General features: G+C 47.7%; 1 long non-coding RNA gene across 1 annotated transcript; it reads right to left on the bottom strand.

Annotated features, from left to right (window-relative positions):
* Nucleotides 1-4040: 4040 nt before the first annotated feature.
* On the bottom strand, nucleotides 4041-6916 carry LOC311376249. Its single transcript, XR_014643890.1, has 3 exons — nucleotides 6623-6916; nucleotides 6301-6331; nucleotides 4041-4695 (listed from the first exon to the last, which is right to left on the bottom strand). It is a non-coding gene; the product is annotated as an uncharacterized lncRNA (long non-coding RNA).
* Between the last annotated feature and the right edge of the window lie 1622 nt (nucleotides 6917-8538).

The following is an 8538-nucleotide window of genomic DNA, read 5'->3' on the forward strand; positions in this document are numbered from 1 at the left end:
TGCCAAAAGCGTATACTCAGTTGTCAATGCCAGTCCACAAAGCAAACATACCCACAAATAAGGATCTGACAAGGTGGCCATATTTAAAACACATCTCCTTACCACAGATTGAGGCTGGAATTGAGTTGCTGATTGGAACGAATGTTCCACGAGCCATGGAACCGCTGGAAGTTATCCGCAGTGAGCACAATGGACCCTACGCTATAAGGACGGCGCTGGGCTGGACGGTAAATGGACCACTGACAGGAAACGGTGGAGAGGCCAATTACTGTGAGCAGCCAGTAACTGTGAACCGTGTGTCCATTGTAAATTTGGATGAACTGTGGCAACAGCAATTTAAGATGGACTTTCCAGAATCTGCTGTGGAGGAACAAGTGGGTCTGTCCAGGGAAGACCTGAGGTTCATGGACATGGTCACAAAGTCAGCCAAACATGTCAATGGTCACTACCAGGTCGCCCTGCCTTTGAAAAATCCAAACGTCAGCATGCCAAATAACAGGAAAGTGGTGGAACAGCGTCAAAACCATCTGAAGAGGAGGCTCCAGAGGGATCCAGTGTTTTACAGGGAGTATAACACCTTTATTAACGATCTACTTGGTAAAGGTTATGCTGAAAAGGTTCCTGATGCAGAGCTGGAAAGAAGTGATGGCAGGGTCTGGTACATACCGCACCATGGTGTCTACCACCCGACAAAGGGAAAGCTCAGAGTTGTTTTTGATTGTGGTGCCAGTTACAAAGGACAATCTCTGAATGAAGAGCTGTTGCAAGGGCCCGATCTAACCAGCTCACTGATTGGAGTTGTGACCAGGTTCAGGAGGGAACCTGTGGTCATCATGGCTGACATAGAAGCTATGTTTCACCAGGTGCAAGTGCCCCCAGATGATGCTGATCTGCTGCGATTCCTCTGGTGGTCACAAGGAGACTTGAACCAAGCACCATGTGAATACAGGATGAAGGTACATCTTTTCGGAGCTACATCCTCCCCTAGCTGCGCCAACTTTTCCCTCAGGAAATGTGCAGAGGATTTTGGACATGAGCATAAGGAGGAGACAGTGGACAAGCTGCAGCACTGCTTTTATGTGGACGATTGTTTGGTGGCAGTTGCAACAGAGGAGGAGGCACTGATCCTCTGTCATGAGCTCATGTCTCTGTGCGCTAAAGGGGGATTCTGTTTGACCAAGTGGCACAGTAACAGATCTGAAGTGCTCAAGACCATCCCAGAGCCCCGCAGAGCTAAAGGCATGGAGCAGTTGGACCTGGACCGGGAGTTTGTGCCCATTGAAAGAGTGCTGGGTGTAGAGTGGTGTATCAAGTCAGACACCTTTAAATTCAAAATTGTATGGAAGGACAGACCACTCAACCGCAGAGGCATCCTTTCTACCGTAAGCTCCATTTATGACCCTCTGGGCATGTTAAGTCCCCTTGTTCTGACAGCAAAAAGGATCTTGAGGGATTTGTGCAGAAGAGGAGTTGGTTGGGATGATCCCATACCAGAGACTGTCTCCAAAGAGTGGTTTAAGTGGGTGCAAGGGCTCCACCTACTGGACAACTTTGAGTTGCCCAGATGTCTAAAACCTCTGGAGTTTGGAGATGTTATTACTGCGCAACTACACCATTTCTGCGATGCTTCTGAGGAAGGCTATGGTACAGTCACTTACCTGCTGTTACAGAATGAGCACCTCCAAATGCACAGTGCTTTCATTATGGGAAAGGCTCGTGTTGCTCCACTGAAGACAGTTACAATTCCAAGAATGGAACTGATTGCTGCAACAATGGCCAGTCGCATGGATGTCCTGTGGAAGAAAGAACTACACATGAGTCTTCAGGAATCTGTGTTTTGGACTGATAGTGCTTCTGTGCTGAAATACATTAACAACGAAAGCTCCAGATTTAAGGTGTTTGTTGCCAATCGTGTTTCGGAGATCCTGAAATCATCTCACCCCGCTCAGTGGAGGTACGTGGATACAGCTTCAAATCCAGCAGACGCAGCATCCAGAGGGCTCAAAGTGGAGGCATTTCTGAAGGACAGACTCTGGTTAACAGGACCTCCGTTTCTTTGCCAACCTGAAACAGAATGGCCTGTGAACCCTGAGCCTGTGAGTCATCTCCCCCAGGACGATCCAGAGGTGAAGAAAACTGCTGTTGTCAATGCTGTACAAGCTGAAGAGGATCCCACTACTCACCTGATCCATCATTATTCCTCGTGGATCCGATTAAAGAAAGCTGTGGCGTGGTGGCTGAAATACAAGGAATGGTTGTCGTCCTGTATCAGGAAGAGAAAAAGGCTAATAGCCAATCAGAGTGAAGAGAGCATGCAGCAACAGAGAATGATGGAGCAGGAAAGGTGCACATTTAAAGGTGCAGCTGTTCTGGGAGCTCCTACATTGGAGGACATTGACAAGGCTGAGCTGGCCATAATTCAGTTTTGCCAGAAGAGAAAGTTTTTTGAGGAGCTCTCGTGTCTGGAAAAGGGACAAAATGTCAAGAAAAATAGTCACCTGCACAAATTGTGTCCAAGGCTGGAGGATGGAGTCTTGCGTGTGGGAGGACGGCTTAGCAAAGCAGCACTGCCTTTGGAGTCTAAGCATCCTATCATTCTGGCAAAAGACCTTCATATTTCTACCCTGCTGCTGAGAAATATACATCAAGAGGTAGGACACAGCGGCCGCAACCACATGTTGTCCAAGCTCAGGGAGAAATACTGGATGACAGGAGCAAGTACTGCCATTAAGAGAGTTCTGTCCAAGTGCACCATCTGCAGAAGACTTAATGCCACTCCAGTTTGCCAGCAGATGGCAGACTTGCCCACAGACCGACTCAAGCCTGATGAACCTCCATTCACATGTGTAGGGGTTGATTATTTTGGACCCATCGAAGTGAGGAGCAGGAGGAGTACAGTGAAGAGGTATGGTGTCCTATTTACCTGTCTTGTATTGAGAGCTATTCACATCGAGGTGGCACCTTCTCTGGACACTGACTCCTTCATAAATGCACTAAGGCGTTTTATAGCCAGAAGAGGACAGGTCCGCGAGCTGCGCTCTGATAATGGGACAAATTTTGTGGGTGCAGAACGTGAGCTAAAAACAACGATTGCGCAGTGGAACCAGGCACAGGTGCATGATGTGTTACTTCAAAAGGGCATTAAGTGGACGTTCAACCCCCCTGCTGGATCACATCATGGAGGAGTGTGGGAAAGGCTTATTAGATCGGTGAGGAAAGTCCTGAACTCCACTCTCAAAGTACAACGCTTGGATGAGGAGGGACTCCACACAGTTCTTTGCGAAGTGGAAGCCATTATTAACAGCAGGCCCATCACCAAGGCCTCCACAGATCCTAACGACCTGGAAGCACTGACGCCGAACCATCTGTTACTGCTTAAAAACCAGCCTTCATTACCACCTGGAGAGTTCCAAGCAGCAGACCTGTACGCACAGAGAAGATGGAGACAAGTCCAGTACATATCTGATCTGTTCTGGAAGCGCTGGACAAAGGAGTACCTGCCTCTGTTACAGGAACGACAGAGATGGACTGGGGTCCAGAGAAACCTTGTCGCAGGAGATCTAGTTTTGCTAATGGACAGTACTGCACCTCGTAATTCTTGGATTATGGGACGTGTCTTGCAAACTTTTCCAGATCGCAAGGGATTTGTGCGTCAAATTCGGATTAAGACAAGAACCAGTTGCTTGGACAGACCCATATCCAAGGTGTGTTTGTTGCTGGAGAAGGAGGAGGCAGCATGAGGACGTTGCTGACCTCTATATGGACTTTGTGTTTTCGGACGTCAGATGGACTTTGCACTAATCGGTCATGACGACCAGAAGAAGGAATATTCGTTGTAATGACTTTTCATGGACTTGAGCAATTTATTAGACATTTTTGCATTATCGTTGAAATTGATATGATGATTTATTATGTCTCCTATTGTGTTTTGAAGTGTGAATTATTATGTGAGACCTAATAATTAGGGGCTGGTGTGTAAGAGACATACAGGCTGAAGATGAGCAGCACGGTGTGTTAGAGTGTGTGTGTGTGTTGCAGAGGGCGTGGTTCACCTGGGAGTGGGCGTGTGCACGGTGCGGAAGTGTGTGTGCGTAAAGGTGGGCACTCACCGGTGACGCAGATGAGAGAGAGAGAGAGAGTCAGGGTTGGGAGTAGCCGTAATTTTTGTTGACCGCTACCGCTACTCATTCATTCATTTATCACCCTTTTTTCCTGTTTAATCCGCCAGTCTCATTTTCACGTTTATCCATCCTTGCTGCGCTGTAGCTCTGTGCTGTTTTGTTACAATAAATGCACCTAAGCATATTTGGATCTCAGCGTATCTTTAAAATAATCTACTATAGCGCGTCACAAATCTACGTACCTGAGGACCCAAACCTCATATACTCTCAGCGGCTAAAAGGTTTGCGTTTGGAAGCCGCAACAGATATGGAATGCATGATTTCGAGGTGAATTTGGATGCAAGAAAAGTGCTGGTTTGAAGTGCACGGAAAATTATGAAAAAAGAACAAGCTAATATAAACAACATACTCTTGTAACTCTTTGTTGCCTTTGAGAATGGAGCTATGTTGGCGAACCCTTCGGCCCAACTCATCCATCAAGTTTCTCTCTGTCTCACTCTGCGGCTCGGGGCCGAGTGGCAGGGCTGGAGCCTCGTTGTCCTGGTGACCCTCCCTCAGCTCCTCCTCCATGAACCTAAGACATACAGGGGGGTTATCCATTGCTTCAACACAGAACCATTAGCTATGATCACACTGCTTATAAATTCTTCCAGCTCACAAGACCTCTGATCCTACGTTTATTACTTATTAGGCCTATGTATAAAGGACAATACTGGTCTGGGTGATCATTATATTAGCAGATAATCTTTTTTTTATTCCACATTAGAATATATTGTGGCGACCGTGGGCGTGGCCGCCGTCGCCATGGGACCGGGGATTCTGGGGTTTTAGTTGCTTTTAGTGTTTCAATGTCGCACCCTGACCCAGAGTGCTGTTCGTGTGGGTCAGGTGTGTGTGGTTTTATGTGTTCTTATGAGTTCGTGCTAATAAAGACAACTCCCGTAGCCGTGCGGTGTATGGGGCGCGGGAGTTGTATGACTTTTACCCTGGGCTCCCGTCTCGTCCTTCCTGTGCTGCTCGCCACATTGGTGTCAGAAGTGGGATGGCCCAGTGCACACGGGAGAGGGCGATGGCGGTCGAGCCCATGGAGCACGCACCCCCCCCTGTAGCCGCGAGCTGGAGCCACACCTGGTCCAGTCAGGCTGGTGGGGTGGCTCTACGGCTGGGGGGGGGCCAGCGGGGCGCCGCCAGAGAGGCGGTAGCCCACCTCGGCTACCGCCTGGCGTGGTAGCCGAGGTGGGTAAAAGCGTGGGTGGGGACGGCAGCATGGGTGTTGCGCGTCCGGGGCAACGCAGAGACGCAGAGAGCGAGACCTTCAGGCCCGGACCAGGGCGCTGGAGAGGCGGTGTTAACGACCAGCGGTCGTTGACCAGGCTACCTGCCGCCGCCAGAAGGGGTTACGCCGCGGATGTCCAGATCGACACTACGCGGCTACCCAAACCATTCAGCGGCTGTCCCTGGCGCTCAAGGCCTTCCCGGGGGGACTGATGGAGCGCCTGCCGCTGAGTACTCGACCAACCGTCCGGCGGATCGACGGTGAGGGTCGGGAGGTGGCTGAGGCGGCCCCTGCGCTGTGGCGGCGCAGGTGACAGCGAGGATGGGGTGCCCGAATGGCCGCGTTCGGCGCCCCCTACAGCAGAGCCTGGTGGGGGCCACGATGGAGGTGGTGCCCTCTGTGACTCTGGGGTTCCGCTGGGGACGGACTTCCCACGCCGGCCCTTCCGAACACTTGAGGGACTATGTGTCGGGTGAGGGGGTCGTCGGGGCGACCGACCCCTCAGGTGGGGGCTGTGTGGCGACCGTGGGCGTGGCCGCCGTCGCCATGGGACCGGGGATTCTGGGGTTCTAGTTGCTTTTAGTGTTTCAATGTCGCACCCTGACCCAGAGTGCTGTTCGTGTGGGTCAGGTGTGTGTGGTTTTATGTGTTCTGAGTTCGTGCTAATAAAGACAACTCCCGTAGCCGTGCGGTGTATGGGGCGCGGGAGTTGTATGACTTTTACCCTGGGCTCCCGTCTCGTCCTTCCCGTGCTGCTCGCCACAATATTATGAAAACATAACACCACATAACTTTGCTCTGCATATTAGACAGCCAGTTGAATCATGAGCAAGGCATTGTGACGTATCTACATTTGTAACTTGTAAACATGTTTTGGTGATTTTTTAAGTTAGGGCTACTTACCCTCTGAGACAAGCCTCCGCTATCCGTTCATCTGTTGAGAATCGATTAACATGTTAAACAAGTGGCGCTGTTTTATATTAATTAATAATAACTAATTTATATTAATTATAAACCAGCGGCAGTAAGTTGTGCCACACCGCCTCTCTTGTAGGCCTACTCGCCAAATGGATAGGCGCCCGGCGGTGCGTGTCCTCTGTGACGCTTCTACAGCGGTCTTCAAAACTTTAGCTATGTCCCACTTACATGACTTAAAGTAATGTTATTTGCCGAATCACCAAATGTAACTATTAGCATATTTTATTCGTTTTGTAGACACACTTACCCGATATTTCATCTCCGCCACCGTCCATTGTATTCTTCCTCTTTCGTTATCTCTGTATGACAAACGCGATTCAACGCTTAGGAGCGGGTAAAAGTTATTAAAAGATATTCGGTTTTCATTTACCCCGCAATCGGATTAATCAATACAATTGCACTTCATTACGGCTGTAGTATGTTGAGGACAGTGTATGACACCGTATCGACAAAAAAGCAGAACCAGTTATCGTTCCTTCCTATCCATATCTGTGCGAGAAAGGCATTTAAATTTACGTTCCGGCTGCTTTCTGTTTTAGGGACCGTCTACAAATTACACCCCATAGACTGGTGGCATAGTTTGAAATATTCACCAAAAATCTATAAAAATACATTTTCTCATTCTGATTGCTGTAATAGTTGCCAATGGTGGGGTTTTACTTACTACGGGTCATAATTTGTTGATATTTTGCATTATAGCGAATAAGGATTAAATTAATAGTTTGAAATATTCACCAAAAATGTATAAAAAGACAATTTCTCATTCTGATTGCTGTACTACTTGCCAATGGCTGGCTTTTACTTACTACGGGTCATTATTTGTTGATATTTTGCATTGAAGCGAATCAGGATGAAATTAATAGTTTGAAATATTCACTTTCACACTCAAACATACATTTACGTATGTTTATGTAGTTATTGTCAATACACTGTTTTAAGGTAAACATTGCTCATTTGAATTCAAAGTCGTTTCAGTAAACATATGGTAAATTAGGGTCCAAGTAATCTTAAAAGGTCAATGAATAATGTTATCTTTATGATTTCCAGATAGGAAAGGAGACTGATAGGTGGGTCAGCAGCATGTTGATGGTGTTAAATAATGTGTTTTAGGAAATCCATTGCAAATAAATGGAATCCAATCCTTTCTGATTACAATTTGTATGCACCCTGCACTTAATATATACATTGATACATATTCCCTCTGTGTTGTCCTGGCATCTAGTCTCTGCCCTGGTGTTCTGTGCTGCCTTGGGATCCTCCCATCGCTCAGAGAAAAGAGTACACGGTTTCCCCACTGACACGGAGAGGAGAAAAAAAAGGCTTGGCTCAATCAGCAGGAGCCATCTAACTATATTCTTAGATTATGCTGACGACCAAATAACATGAGGTAATCATGCAAACACTAGATTCACAATATAGCAACAGGCGAAGGCTTGGAAAATCCAGTGGACTCTTTGGTTACGATGTGAGGCTTCTTGCGCTGAAAGAGAGGCCACAACTCTGCCAGCCCGCAATCCCATACTCCCCCACCCCCCAAAAAACCCAACGTTGGCAACCCTGAAATATGCACTGCAAATCCATATCAATAACGATGTATCACACAAATATCTATATTATTGTGTAACTTTGTATTATATTTAACAATTATTCGCCAAAGGCGAAGTGAATAATTGTTTTAGTATATAGCCGGCGTCCTCACCTACACGCGGGACCAGCTGTTGTCACTCAGGCACTCAATCAAACCGGGGGACTCTGGTCCGGAGCTGCTGGTCAAGTATCCGCAACTCAAAAACACCGGAACGCGAAAAGGGACTAAAATAAAGAAAAGAGGATCGAGAGGTGGATTGAGAGAAAGACTAAGGAGGCGCGGCAGCAGACATCCTCTACCGGTAATAACTTTTTCTAATGTTCGCTCTTTGAGCAACAAGATGAATGAACTGACCGCTAAAGTTCAATATGACAATGAGTTCCGACAGAGTAACCTCATCTGTTTTACGGAAAGCTGGTTGAAAGAGGATATGTCAGACCCCAACTTGCCGGGTTACACAATTATTCGGGCTGACAGAGACATTAATTCGTCACGGAAATCTATTGGCGGTGGTTTGTGTGTCTATATGGACACACGCTGGGCCACCCAGTACACCGTCCGGGAACGTGTGTGCA

The sequence above is a fragment of the Micromesistius poutassou genome (genome assembly GCF_964030765.1).
Source record: "Micromesistius poutassou genome assembly, contig: SCAFFOLD_2634, whole genome shotgun sequence".
Classification (NCBI taxonomy): Eukaryota; Metazoa; Chordata; class Actinopteri; order Gadiformes; family Gadidae; genus Micromesistius; species Micromesistius poutassou.